The sequence below is a fragment of the Protopterus annectens genome, chromosome 14.part0 (assembly GCF_019279795.1).
Source record: "Protopterus annectens isolate FY-2018-M chromosome 14.part0, PAN1.0, whole genome shotgun sequence".
Lineage (NCBI taxonomy): Eukaryota > Metazoa > Chordata > Ceratodontiformes > Protopteridae > Protopterus > Protopterus annectens.
This window is the reverse complement of record NC_056748.1, coordinates 745867730-745883915: the sequence shown is the minus strand read 5'-3', so window position 1 is coordinate 745883915 and position 16186 is coordinate 745867730.

Genomic DNA, 16186 nt, shown 5'->3' with positions numbered 1-16186 from the left:
TTGGGACTGTATTCCCCATTATTGGCTTCGTCCAGGTTTTGTGCTAAGGTTGACAGCTATGGCAAGAACTGAATTCACTGAATATGGACTGTAGAATTGTGCATATTTACTGATAAAGGTGCACTGTAGAATTGTGCATATTTACTGATAATGGTGGACTGTAGAATTGTGCATATTTACTAATAATGGTGGACTGTGGAATTGTGCATATTTACTAATAATGGTGGACTGTAGAATTGTGTATATTTACTAATAATGGTGGACTGTGGAAGTCTGAGTAGACTTTTTTTATGATAAATGTTCTCAACTGGGCAGTTTTGCCATTATGGGTGCATATGTTTTGTTTCATTGCTTACTGGAAAAATGTTCAAAACAAATTTAAAACACCCTCTAACAAGTGTACTGTATTGTACAAGGAATATAATTTTAGTACAATGAGGAAGGTGTATCAAAGAGCACATGTATGTTTCATATGCAAGGGGCCTATGATTCGAAAACAGCCCAAAATTAATCTTTATCTGCCACTGGCAAAATGTATTTTCTTTGAATGTGGGTTTCAATGAATGTGAGTTTCAAGGGCAGAGAAGTTTTAATGCTAAGTTTTCATTGTGAGACTGCATTGCTTTGTTTAACAGATTACTTAATGTTTGTGCTGTAAAATACAAAATAAAACTTTCAAATGAAGTCCAATCATTGAAGTAAAGCAGTATGCACATTAGTGTTTATGGTAAATGGAGTGAAATAGCCAAGTAATGGTTAGTGCGAATGGCTGCAAGAGGCTGCAGTTCAACGATTATTTTGTCAGGGGAAGGGCAGCAAACTCAGACAGGCCCAGCTGAACTATACCTCCCAACTGTCCAGATTTTCAAAGAATGAATAGATTTTTGCTTCTTATTTTTGGTTTGTTGTTCATAAAATTTGTAGTTTTAATTCCTAAATGATTTGCCAGAAGTCACTAAATAATAAGTTTCAGACTTCATAACCTTCATAAAAATGCATGTTAAAGTAAGAGCCGTTCTATCAACTGTCTCAATTTATACAAGAGCAATTTTAGTACTGTTTATATGTGCCCCCAATATATTTGGCCTTGTTCAGATTTACTGCATTAACAGGTTGAGAGGTACATGCAAATAAATTGCTTTATAGAATTAGGCATAGCCAACCTCTCAACTGTCCCCAATTTTTGGCTCAAAATGTTGCTCTTCCCCTAATAATCCCTCCATAAAATAGCAATTTTGGAAGAAAACATGGAGGGTTTACAATTAAGAAATAACTGTAATAATCAAAGTTATAGATTACTTGAAATGCATGTAGATTCTTTTATTTTGTCAGCTGCTCAAGGTAGCAGTACTAATATTAAAGTGTCCCTTCTTTGACAGGTAGAAGCTGTATTGTGTGTCTATTTTATATTTTGCATCACATTTTTGGTCCATTTTTCATAAAATTGTGTTTTTGGCAAATTAGTGACAAATCACTAAAGACTGAAGTTAGAAAATGACAGACATTTGAGTTTCAGATTTTATACCCTTCAGAAAATTCATACTAATGCAAGACCTATTCTATTATCTTTCTAAGTTTATTAGAGCAATATTTAAAAATTGTCCTTCTTGTTGTGCCTTTGTCCCACTTCTGTGTATGGCTTTGTCCAGATTTCTTGCTCTTGAAGTTGAGAGGTATGACAAATGTGTCAGGGCCATCACAGTCAGCCAGAGATTTCAAATTGTGACATGCTTGTTGCACCCCACTCCCCATGTAGTGACTCTGGATGTGTCCAAGCAAGGCAAGGAGTAGTTGTATCTACCTTGGATGGGGAGGACACACTGCATAAGTACTACAGTGGCTTTTCATCTGTCCTTGATTTTGCAGAATGGTCTGGTTTCTGTCATATTTTTGTACTGTTGATTTATGCTTATTACTCAAAGTGCCTGTTGCTCTGTGTTTAAGTAGCAATGCTTTAATGACCATAAGGTAAGCTTGTCTGACATCGTAAGATGCAAGTAAGCTTTAATAAGCATACTGTTAAAGAATTGCCAACATTGAAAGCCTTTCTGTTGTTGCCATGCAGAGAATACTTGACTAGATAATGTATAAGCCTTGGGTATTAAAGGACAGGATTCCATTATTTTAAAAAGCTCATTACACTTGTTGGAGACTTCCAGTCATCTCTACAGGCTTTACCCGTAAACTAAACAGAATGCCAATCATGTGTGGTCCATAACCTGTACAGTAATCCTTTAAGCAATGTATCTTGAGCTTGTTTCTTGTTTGCTTTTCATTTTTACTTTTATCATGTTTTCCCCATGAAGCGTTGTCAGGCAGCAGGTCTTTTTGGATAAGAAACATTTTTACAAGTGGGGGCATCACATAGATTTCTACTTTCAGCATGTTGCTTGGTACTTTAATAAAGCTGAATATATTATAATTAGAACTGCAGTGCAAGGAGAAGTAGTTTGAGTTGAGTGCTTCTGGTTTTCTTATACTTGATTTTGACTGGCATTCCAGTAATGTATTTAAAAAGTAATTTATTTTTTCATGCCTCACAACCTTTTGTTTCCATCTAGATATTAAGTAAGCTGTCATGCAGCCAATGCATTGAAATATTTTTATTCTTCTACACTTATTTTTGTCTTGATTGGACTTTCATAATGATGGTTTGCCACCCAGGGCAGCGTATTTAATTAAAGTTAGTTTTTTTGTGGTTTTGTGCATAGCTCCTCCCCTTTATGGTTGACCACACCCCTTCCCTTTGACCCCGCCCATTCAGCGTCTCCTGCAGCCCCCCTGTGATTTGAAGTCACCAGCCGCCACTGATCTTACATAAAATACTTTTATTGTACAAAAAGTGAGCGCTTTCGCGATGTTTTCCACACCGCTTCATCAGACAAAACTAAGCACAACTCTTAAGCTTATATAAGAGAGTTCAAAGCAAGTAAAACAATTATCCAATTAACTCACAGGAAATAAGGATTTTAAAGGCATAATGCTTTAAAATGCAAGTCACTGTTTCATTTAATAATACTTGCATGCAATATATATAAAATGTTCATGCATACAAGAAACATAAAATCATTATAAAAAATCAGTTTAAAATATATAAAAAACTCCTGTATAACCTAAGATTATGAACTACACTATGTAAATGTTAATTAAGTAATCCCCGCATATCTTGTATGCATGAACATACCAGGTTTGCATGTCATATTTTCTTGTGTGCTCTGATCTTTATACCATAGAACATAAATCTATATATGCCTACGCATGTCTCTCTCGAGCTTTCTTTCTATCACTCTATCTCTCTGTCTATATTCATTAATATGTATGTATGTATGTTTGTTTGCATATATCTACACACACATACACCCTTACCAGTGATTCTGCTGCTCGGTCAGGTTGTGGCCTTGGGATAGTTCATCCATTAGTTTATCTGCACTCGATTTCAGTCTCTGCTGCTGACTTAGTGGTGCTTCACAGCTGACTGTGAACTGCGAAAGGACCCACATTCATGCAGGAATGCCCGTCTACATATTTAGTGCATTGCATCCTGTTTTATACGTCTGACAGACCTGTTACAGAAATGTCCCATGAGTAGCATCAGCATGTGGGCTGTTACATGAGGCTGCTTTGTTCATTAGTCCTACTTTACTGTCTGTGATTCAGAAGTGTCTTCATACAACTAGACAATTATGCCACATGAAAAAAAATAGTTTGAATTAGTATTTTTCAGCATGCCTCTTTCTTTGATGAAATATATGTTGTTTGCAGTATTGTCATTAACTGCTGTGCTATACATTTTTCCATTATAACATGCTATTTGTATGTTTGTATTATGTCAAACAAACAAAAGTTAAATGCATACCTGTAAAAGAGAACAATTTATCCAGTTGTTTTTCATCTGACTGTATAGATGAGTATCAGAACAGAAGACAAGCCTGCATTCAGTTTCTAGTAACACAGCTATGCAGCATGGCAATGAACGAGGCCCCTTTTTTATCATCACTCTTAGGATGAATGTGTACAGGGTATGTGGCTGTGTGCTAGTTGTACTTGCTAAAGAAACACAGTATATATATTATTGGTCCACCAAGTACCAGTACTGAGAGTCAAATTACAATTATACACACACAAATACAGAGAAAGCCTTTTGCTTAGGCACTGTTAGAATCATAGAAGTGAAAGTCAAAAAACACTGACGAAAGGAGAAATCCCAAAAGTTTTGTAAGATTAAAAGCTTTTATTGGTGTTTATGAGTCCACGGAGCTTTTTGAATTTTATAACTTATGACACTTACACTGAGCCCTGTGAATCCTGTTCAACTTCAACAAGCATTAATGCAATGTCCGTTACTAACAATACTTTATAAGAGGTAGAAGTGTCAGGAAACACTATAGCTAAAATGATATGCTTTCAGTTTTTAAAAAGTAATGAATGTAAAGAAGTACACTCTTATTCAGTTATACATGATTTAATACATGGGATCATAGGAGGTTACTAGCATAATGGCTCTAGAGCCCTTATAAGCTTAGCCCAGTACAACCTCTGTTCCCAAGAATATCAAGGTATTAAGTGGAACTAAGTCAGCAACTACTGCCCCTGGCCAAGAGGGACACAGGTGAAAATCCCAGGGTGAATTTGCGGTTCCCTATCCAATCATCCAAATTACACTTAAATTGGGTCAGTGAGGGGCTCTGCTTCACCTGAATTGGAAGTTTGCTCCAGAGGAGAGGTAACCTCTGTGAGACATACCTGCCTCTCCAGCAAGTCTTGTTGATATCACATACTAGGTTGAGTTCCCTAGAGTGAGTGCATCTTATACCATTTGATTTGAGAAAGTGCAGCATTTCCATTAGAGCAGGATCTGAGATTGCTTTATATGCAAGAAGAGATCACCTCTGAGTAGTCTGCAAGGCACAGAGTATAGTAACAGTGATTTCAGTCTGTCAACATATGACACATGAAGGCCCTGAATTTTCTTTGTAAGAAACCTTTGAGGTCTTTACAGTTGCTGCAGGTGCCTAGTAAGGTACATACCAAAGGTAGCATTATACTCTATTATTGGCTTGATGAGTGAGGAGTACAGAAGGGTTATAACCTGTTCTGTTCTGGATGCAATGCCCTTACTTATAAGGTGGGCAACATATAAAGCCTTTCTTCCCACTGTGGAGATGTGGTGATCAAAGCAGAAGTTGCTGTCAACCTATGTACCCAAATCTCTCACCACTGATTGCGCGCTTAGGATGCTGTTGTTAATGTGGTAATCTGCAGGACATCACCCTTGCCAAAGGGGATGATAATGCATTTTTTGCATTGCGTTTCAGCCCTTGACTTTGTCACCAGTCAGTTGTCTGTGTAAGTCCCTCTTGTAGGATGTTGACATTGTTTGGGGACTCAATAACTGCACCCAGTTTGCAATCATCAGCAAACTTTGTCAGCCATAGGCCTTTTGTTTTAGCCTGTACATCCAAGAAATAGATTCCAACAATAGGAGCCCCAGCACAGATCCCTGTGGAAAACCACTGGTTACAGGTCTGCTGGTGGAGGTAGAGTCACCTATTTTGACTGTTTGGATTCTATCAGTGAGCCAGTTTGCAACTCATCTGACAATATATGGGCTGATCTCCAGTTGAGTGAGTTTATCAATGATGCCCGAGTGGGCTTTCATTGCTTGGCCAGGTCCAGGTAGGTCATATGCATGGATATGCCTTCATCCAGGGCTTTGGTGACTGTCTCAAATAAGTCCATCAAGTTCAAGAGGCAGGATCTCCCTTTAACAAAGACAAACTGGTTTGGGTCGAGCATTTGGAGGTCTCCTATATCTTTGTTGATAACGTCCATGATTATTCTTTCCATAGCCTTGCAGATTTGCGCTGGTCAGGCTTATGGGTCTACAGTTCCCAGGGTCTGTGGAGGCACTTCCTTTATGTATAGGATGATGGTTGCTATTTTACATTCAGCAGGTACAAAACCAGTGCTAAGAGTGTGATTAAAAGGAGTACTCAGCAGTGCAGTTAGTTCCTGTTTTAATCCATTTAGAACGCAGCCTTAAAAATTATCCGGTTTCATAGAGACTGTGTTTTTGGCTTTGGAGAGAGCGTTTATGACCAGCTCCTTGGAGATATGAGGTGCAGGGCAGGTGGTAGGGATGCTTTGGGGGATATGTGGTACGGATGGGGAAAGAAGATTTCACTGAACGTGTCAGCTACTGTTTCTGTGGGTTCAGTATATGTGGTGCTATAGTAACCAGTTCTGCACAGATCTGGGTTTTTCCTTTAAGGTTTCTGACATAGCTAAAGAAGGCCTTATGGTTATCCTTCACAAAGGAGGCTAATTTGGATTCATAGTTAGCTTTAGAATGCCTTACAAGGTGTCTTATTTGCTTCTTTAAGCCGAGGAGGGAAAGCTTCCAATTCAAAGATCGTTCCTTCCTGCTCTTGGGTCAGCAATTTCTTTCTCTTATTGTATAACCTGTTAATAGTGGATGTCCAGCAGGCAGGCTTGTTCTTTCTTGAGGATCTTGTTTTGATCCTATCAGGTATGGCTGACTCAAAACAGTTGTATAGATGCTTATACAAGGCATTGATGGAAATCCCAGTATAAGTATCCATGCCATCAGTGAGGGCAGGGGCTATGAAGCTATTAATGTTATCCTATATTAGGGTATAATTGGCTTTGTAGAAGTTTTTTTTTAGTCTAGTTGCTGCTAAGGGGGAGGGGGTCAGATGTTATTGTTACTTCTAATGAGACTGATTTATGAGCAGACCTCACTAGGGAGGGCCACACACATGTGGTGGTGCAACAATCACCCATGTTAGTGAGCACCAGATCCAGAATATTTGGGCCCCTTGTGGGGGTGTCAACCAACTGGTCCAGGGCATTGGAGTTGATGAAGTCCAAGAACCTTTGGGCAAGTGTGTTAGTGCACATATAATTTACACAGTCTATGGATGGGTAGTTAAAGTCACTTAAAACCAGGGTGCTTGGTTGTATCTTGAGAGATTCAACTAGATCTAAGTATGCAGTGTGGGTATCCTGGTGCATGGAGCGGGTCCTATAATTGACAATAACTGAGGGGTCTTACCAACAATCAGTTGGATCTGGATTAGTTCAAGTGAATCATTTTGTTTAACCAATCTAGAGGTGTATTTATCTTTGATGAATATTGATACTCCACATCCTTTAGTTCTCACACTTTCGGTTTGTGGTCTGAATGTGTGGAAGGCATTATAACATGGTAAATCCGGGGTGCTTTCCATGTCCTTAAACCAAGTCTCTGACTCCACAGATGTCAGCATCTTCTAAGGTGGGGGCTGCTTCCAGTTAGTGTAGTTTTAGGTTTAAACTCCTAGCATTTAGCAGCATAACCTTGAGGTTGCTTTTTGAAGATATTTTTACGTCAGGAATTTTGTTGTTGTGACACTGCCTATAAAAGGCACTATGGGGGAGGCAAGAGCCTTAGCCAGTAACCAAAAGCCTAGAGGTGACAGATGAAGACCATCTCTGACAAAGCAGCATGGTCTAGCTACCATGTCATCCCAGCCTGACAGGTACTGGATCCCCTTAGAATGACACCAGAAACTAAGCCAATTGTTGAAGTCAATCATTTTTTGTTTATATTGTTGTATCATCTTAGATGAAGGTAGTATGCTCCTCAAGGCTAGGGACATACCTGCCTGAGACACATATTCAGAGAGCTCAGTCATGTCTCTCTTCATATATTCCATTGAGGTACAGCTCAAGTCATTCACACCAACATGAACTATGATGGAGTCATAATGGTACTTCTTGATGACAGACTTTAGTGCATGAGTGATCTGGTGAATCCTGGCACATGACAGACAGCTGACCATAACCTTCTCCTTGTTTAGCCTGGTGAGTGGGACATCTGTGTGTCTCACTATAGAGTCACCTATGACCAAAAAATTTGGCTTAGATGTGCTTTGCCTTAGGAGCTTGTTTGCGGAGACAGTTGTGCTTGTGGTTTTATGTGTACTGAGTGCTGTAGGTACTGTATTAGGTGTATCATGTTTGTGTTTCGGAAGTCTCTGGTATTTAGGTAAATTTCTGGTGAGTACCTCTGCTTATGATGGTTTATGTGTTTACAGCATGGTTTGTGAAGGAGTGTAGTATGTGGCTGACAATCTCTTTAGCGTCACTGTTTTGTGAACAAGACAGCATGGATTCCAAATTCTTAGTGTTTATGCAGCTCTCAAAAATAAAACTTGAATGGTTTAGGGGTAGTAGGTTGTCAGTGAACATGAGGCAATTGCTACACTGCCTCAGGATACCCATGTCAATCAGTCTGGCAGGAGAAACAGAGGAGAACTGACCATTGATAATACTAGGTGTAAATTTGCTTAATTTAATGAGGACAGCTGCAAATGTGCTGCCTAAACACAAGCTAAGTTAAGTAATTTTCAAACAAGCTGGCCAATGAAAATGCTCAATACTGAGCTGTATTCCAACAATCTCCAACTCAGATGGGTCCTTTGCTACACTCTTCTGCCACAAGGGTGCAGGGGTCCCCTCTTAATGTAAGACATATGTTCATAGTAGTTACTAGGCTATTAGCCCTAGGGCCTATATAAGCCTAGCTAAAAAGGTACCCTGGCTTTCACCACCCAAGAAAATTATTTTCCTCTGCCCCTGTCGAGCAGAGCCACAGAAGTGATCCCTGGGGTGAATTTCCTATTTCCCATCCAATCATCAAGATTTTTCTTGAAGAGTGCTAATGAGGAGCTCTGTTTGACATAGATAGGTAGTCTGTTCCAGAGTATGGGAAGTCTCTAGGACAGGAATCTATCCCTCCAGCATGTTCTGTTTATTGTGGTGACAAGGTTTAGGTCCCTAGAGCATGTAGCATCCGGTTTTACTATTCGGATAATGCCAAACATTCTAGCTTCAGCAAATCTGAATCTAGTCTGTGCTACAAAATACACAAGTACTAGAAAATACAGAGTGCAGGAAAAACAGCAAAGAGCTGAAACTGTGAAACAGACAAAATGGCTAAAAAACAGTTAAAAGTAGGCAGAAATTCAGTAATAGACAGTTTAAAAGTGCAGGGGCTTTGTTCCCCCGTTATTTTTGGCTTTGTCCAGATTTTTTGCACTAAGAGGTTAAGAGTTATGATTGTGAGAGTGAATGCAGTATGAAACTAGAGAAGACTGTGCATGTAAAAGCAGAAGAGACAGTGTATGAGACAGACAGAGAGAGAGAATGGGTTCTCTGTAAAATTGTTGTGGTTTACTTATTTATTTTTTAAGTACTATAGTATTTTTTATATATTTTTGATGTAAAATGCTTCCTCCAACACCATTAACATATACAGAAAGTCTGAAACATTAGGCGAAGGAACTATTTTACATCAAAAATGTATAAAACAAATAATTCAGTACTTAAAAAAAAATAAGTAAAACACAACAATTTTACAGAAAGCACATTCTCCAAGCCCAATAATGCCCTCCAGGGTATGTGTTAATGAGTAATTAATGGCCTTCCAGGGGTGTAGAGGCCCTCCGCCTGCTGCGTCGGGACTCATAATACCCTTGGGCTGGCGTTAATTACACATTAACACCCACCCTGTTGGGCATTATTGCTTACATGTTGCAGTACCTCAGATTATATCCCTTGTTCTGAGATACAGCATTCTCAAAGTTAGGCTACATAAGTATACAGGGTATGGGAGTTCTTCAGTGGGACAAATCCTGCCTGCAAAAGCATATTAAATGGAATTATAATGCATTTTGGGATTTGCTGATTTAATTGGTAAGCACTGCATGTTTCATATTTGTGAGACTTGTAATTACAGGTCTTGCACCTATGACAGGCAGTCTTGGTGGACATTTAGGAAAAGACTGAAAGACAACAGATGCTAAACAGGTAAGATATTTCCATCTAAACAGGGTTAGGACTGGGTAGTAGAGTGACTTAGTGGTCAATGTGTTAAGATTGTTTATCTAGCCACAGAGTCTAAAGGTCAGTCCTGATATCCAGGCAGCACAGTGCCTCACTTCTTAATATATCTGCCTTATCTTCAGGGTCTAGGGTTCAGTCCTGACTTCCAGATACTGCGTCTGTGGAATTTACATATTCTAATCAAGTTGGCTTGGGTTTTCTCCAGGTATTTTTGTTCCTTCCTACCTCCCTAAAACATGTTGGCTGATAATGCTACTGCAAACTGCCAATATACATTGCAGTTATACTGACCATAGGAGCAGTTGTAACAGCTGAAAAGGGTCATCATGGACCTGTTCACTTACCTACCCCACTTATCAAATAAGCACATTTTGGTAAATTTTTTTATTGTTTCAATAGTTATCTGTAAGAGGTTCATGCCAATCCTGATATAAATAAAGTAGATGGATAATAATGACTTTTGAAATCAAAGACTGTTAAATCCAGGCATCTGATAATCTCTAACTGCTCTGTGGAAACTTTGCAGGGAAGTATAATGCTAATGAAAATTCCATAATCCCTATTGGAAAACAAATTATTGAATAATTTATGTTTTCTTATATCAAGAAAGGAAAGATGGAAATAAGGCTTACTTGCAGCTTCACAATGAACTAACACATTTCTGGAGCACACAAGTTGTATATTTGAATTGTATATAACCGCTTTCTGATGAAATCTGCCACATCTTTTCCTTTTTGCAAACACATATATATATATTGCTCTTCTTTTGTACAGTTACATCATTCCTTAGTCAAATGTAAGTATAGTTTTATCTTAAAGTACTAAAAAGGTGTTAAATACGCAGGACTTTTCAAAAATAAAGATGAGAAGTTCTACAAGAAAATTATTTAGTTTAAAAATAAAACAACTATTTCCTTGAAATATTCATTCATGTTACATCAAAAAAGCTGAACTTCAAAGACTTATGTCAGTCAATTACATGTGCCAATCAACTTCTCACTTACATAAAAATTATTTTCAGTCATTATACACAGTTAAAAATACTGTACTATAAAAACAATTAGACTGGCAAGGTATTCTCAGCAGAGTTTAGCACAAAAAGATGTTGATTAGTGAAAACATTAACATAACTCTTAATCATACCTTACTTCTAAGAAAGGTGCAAAATGATTTGTTAAAATGGTTATGAAATTGTAAATTAAATAATAAGGATTCTAAACCCATTACTGATAAATGTAATTTAAGACAACAATCCGATCATAGTCTCCAACATTATTTTCATTTATCGAATCAAAAATATTTGCCTACACCATCTTACAAAAGTGATATTTTGACCTTAATATTTAATCAGCATATAGTAAAACCATTTATTCTTTTCTAGGTCCTGATTGCTAAGACCCACAATACAATTAACTTTAGAGCAAAAATCATCAATTTCAATAACAGGATCTATTAATTCAGTATTTCATTTCACAAAGGTTGTACCTTAGGGCAACTTTATGAAACATGCATTAATAAAACCAGATCCTGATTACATTTAACATTAAATACTACTTTAAACCCTTGGTATATAGGCAACTTAAAAAGAGTGTTGTAAATGGCCATTTATTTTATTGTAGAAAATGAGGGTTTATGCATTAGAAAATCAGTAACTATTTTAATCAAACAGCATTCCTCAAGGATCTAAATGAAGTAGGTTTAGAATATGGAACAAATAAAACAGGGAGCTACATGTCTCAACAAGTAGTCACTGATATTTTTACTTCTGTTGATCAGATAAAGCATTCTATTTATTATGTAATGTGGAAAGGTAGATATAAAGCATAAATCTGTTTTTAAAACAACAGTCTGGGTTACCTTATATACAAGAAATATGGAGAATTTGATGATAAATCTGTTTTCTTTAGCTAACTGCAAGGAAGATAATTGATTCATAATTTATTGTGTAAGCTCTACGAAGCTTTTGGTACCTCAGATAAGAGGTAGTGTCAATACACCAACAACAAAATATTAAACTATGAAAGACATAGCTTCAACGTAGAAGGCAACTATAGTTTGGCCTGTTTTATTAGCAGAAGCCTATTAATACAGAAATAGATCATAAGCCTTTGCGAAGTAACTTTATAAAATTATTGCATAAAACACCTGCATAATTGCAAAGAATGTTGCTGACACTACAGAAATATGATTCTGAAGTAGAGTATAAACCAGGCAAACTAATGTATTAAGCTAACACCCTTAGAAAACCATCTCAGAATGTATTATAGGAAGCTTAAAACATTAAAGTAGGATGTGATCTAAAAGAATAAAAAAAAAAACTCCTCAAAAAGTCCTACATAAGCCTGAAAGATTAATGATGTACTCTTGCTTCTGATTTTAGTTTTTACCATTTTTTCAAGCAGTAAGCAGTGTTCCTATGTCTTACTTGGTCAGTATTTTCTCAGTGTGGAATTATATTATATAAGATTATTATTACTTCATCAGTCCTACTACTATTATACAGTTAAAATATATGACCTGGTGCCGAAGAGTATAAAATAACAGAAACTACCACTAAATGATTACAGAGGAGTTAAGCCCAGATCAGAACACTTTTACAACAATACAAACTTTCAATTCTGTGCAAATGGTCCAATCATAATGTTGTCAGTTTGTTCTCATACTGAAATATAAACACTGCATATCAGGTATTTCAGACTTACTGAGATATTTAAGACCCTGTGCAAGTCAGGAATGTGCTTAAAATCTGTTAAATCATAAACAAGTTAAAAGCTTAGTGAGAGAAAATGTATTACATATATATGGACACATCTTCTGCTTGCTTTCACAGAATCATAGAAGCAAAACTTATCAGCAGTATGGACCAGTTGATATTCCCAGTTATCCAGAATATTACCAACTGGATTAACTGCTATCAATCATTTATCAATATCCCACTTCTTTCAAAAACCACTAGAAATGCATTGTGTTTATCCCAAACAAGATATGACCAGCCCTGTACAGGCTGAATACAGAACTGTGCAGATTGCTCTGGACATCAGCCAGCACCATCTGTATAGCAAAGACTATCCCTAAAGTCAGTTCAGTGACTGTGCACGTACATGTTTTGCATACAGTATATGTCTGTAAGTTGTGTTGATTTCTGAGGGTTAGCAGCTTTTCTTATGCCAGGACTGATGTTGGCCACTCGTAGGTATTTCCATTGGTTGTATATACATTTATATATATATATATATATATATATATATATATATATATATATATATATATATTATCAAAGTTTCAAAACTTCAAAACCCATATGGCTGAGATCATATGACTGAAGTTTCGAAACTTTGAAACTACAATAAAAAGAGTAAAACAACACAAAAAATGTTGCCTTCACATTTTTGCAGGGGGGCAAGAACCCCTGTACCCACCACACCCTGCTAATTAAATATACCAACTCTGAGATCTCACTACAGTGAGGAAAATGGCAAATCCCGTGTTCCGTGCTGTACGGCGATCTCAATGCAAAGTGTTCGAAGTTTCAAAGCTTCAGTCATATGGTCTCAGTCACATGGGTTTCAGTTTTGAAACTTTGATAAAACAAAGTAGACCCGTGTGTGTGTGTGTGTGTGTGTGTGTGTGTGTGTGTGTGTGTGTGTGTGTGTGTGTGTGTGTATATATATATATATATATATATATATATATGTGTGTGTGTGTGGGGGGGGGGGCTTTTAAAACAGAGACAGATCATAAGCCTTTGCAAAGTATCCTTATAAAATCATTGCATAAAGCACCTGCAAGATTGCAAAGATTGTTGCTGACACTTCATAAATATGATGTTGAAGTGGAATATAAACCAGACAAGCTAATGCATAAAGGTGACACCCTTAGTAAAGCTTATTTGAATGAGTGCATCACTGGAAGTCCTTTGGGTTGCAACACAAATTACAGTGACACCTGATTAAACTGCATGAAATAAAGAAAGCTAGCATAGAAGCTACAGTAATACACATATCAAGAGAAGCCAATAATGCAAGGCTGCCCAGAAGATACTAAAAATCCAATGATTTAGCAACACTTTCAGATAGCAATCAACTGCTGTACAATGTTTATTTATGGTTTAAAGGTGAGGACTTCATAATTCCACCACAACTAAATGTTTAAAAAAATGTTCGACTCTCTCATTTGGTAGTCCCCAAGATGTGCCTTACTTGTTCTTGAGATCACTATCTGGTAAGGCTGATCATTGGGATTGCTGGGACCACAAGTCAGAAAGTTTGTCATAATGATCACATGGCAACTCACTGGAGAATCACATCACATACTCGCAATGTGGCTGTCCTTGATTAGTTATCTAACCTGACTCTGAGGTTAACTTTTACTAACAGATTCCTTAACACTGCTTCTACAAATAGCACTGTTTTGGATGAGGTCGCTGCCTTTTACTAGAGAGGTGTAAGAAAACAGAGTGAAAGCTACAGATCGTCTTAGCACCTTCAGTGGAGATTACCTCTTCTCCAGTAGATGGTACCTTCTTACAGTTGTATGTGTAATCAAAGTTCAGATCTTTGATATGTTGGAATACGATGGCTTACTAGACATTTCTATCACTGACTGTTGGTGGTTCATTTTAAACAAAATATTTTTTGAAAAAGTAGTGATTTCCTCTGTGGTTCTGATATTTGGATCAACATCCAGATTCCAAAACAGTTTACACTTGAAACAAAATGCAGCAATGAGTCTCCAACCATTTAAAGAACTATCACAATACCACACTGTATCTATCCCAAGAATAAGATGTTCTGGAATCTACCTCCAATCTGCATCATGGACTGATATTCATAAGTGAATACTGCATACAAGACAGTGCTAACAGTCAAGGATTTCATTACATAAGGTAGCTCGATACTAAAAACACACATTGGCAGAATCTTAGAATTACCTGCATGGCCACACTGCGCTGTGCAATTCATGTCTAGGAATCCCAGTCTGGATTATGTTTTGTCTTGTTCATGTTAAGTATTGGTCACATATGCATGCTTTACGTGTTGCAATACAATACCCTTTTTTAGTTTCAGAGTTAGAAGCGTTGGCACAGTATAATCTACAGCCATGTTCACATAGTCTTCAGTCACCTTATCACATCTTCAGCAGGAACTACTGAAAGTAAAGGATAATATCTGTGCACATCTAGCAACATCTCCATCTTTTCTTTGGTTTTGGTGCTGTGATTAATGTAACTAATGATTTGTGTGAGACCTACAGAAACTTTACAGTATGGTAACAATGAAAGAAAAATGGAGATGATCAATGCATGGAAAATATGTTCATTTGTTTTTCATTCACTTGGTTTTCAGTATAAAGCATGCCTTTATTGTCAATGGTATATCAGAAAAATAGGCATGCATCTTTACACCTGCAGGGGGCAGCAGTAGTTATGGAGATAGTATGTTACATTCCTCTGCATGAATAACAGTATCAAATGCACTGAAAACCAATAAAGCATTCTCATGTTGATGCTTTTGCTTTGTAACTGCTATGTCTGGTTTATTCTTACTAATTCCACAAAGGATTGTATACTCATACGTATATTCACTATCAGTTTGTATTTCATCTGAGGTGTTACCTTCCTTTTCCTTAACAGTCTGTATGCATGTCATCTTTTCACATTGTTTGTTACTATATATGTTTTTTTTTAAGATGAGACTATCATGCCCTGCCATCTCATACAAGATGTCTTCAGATTTACTTACTCTGGCAGTATTTTCTGAATTACTGGTTCCTTTGAAAATCTCTGGATGGAATGTCTGTAACCTTTGCCTACTAACTCTCTCTGGTCTGTGTTCTGTCATGTTTAAAACATACCTCAGTAAGACTTTTGTTTTTTAGCTGCATATGGTGCTTAAATTAGATTTATTTTTGAAAACTGTGATTTAGAATACTTTTCACTGGTATTAGTCACTTCTCAGCTGTTATCATTTAGACACCCTGCTCTTTCTAACCTTCTACTGTGATTTCTAAAGGACACTGTGCTGTTCTTACTGGTATTGCTCAGAGTTCGAGAGATATAATCGCATCTTCAATCTAATTCTGCAAAGGAAAATAGCTGCTAATTGTTCACAGTATCCATTAAATGAACTGACTGTTCTTTCAGATGAATATGTCCTCAATGAATAGGAAACCTAATATGCTTGTGGCCCTAACTGGGTGAAAAACATTGCAGAGCTGAAAATACCTCGTTATGTGTTTCTTCCACCTATCGCTTCAGTGAGTCTTTTTTCATAAGCAT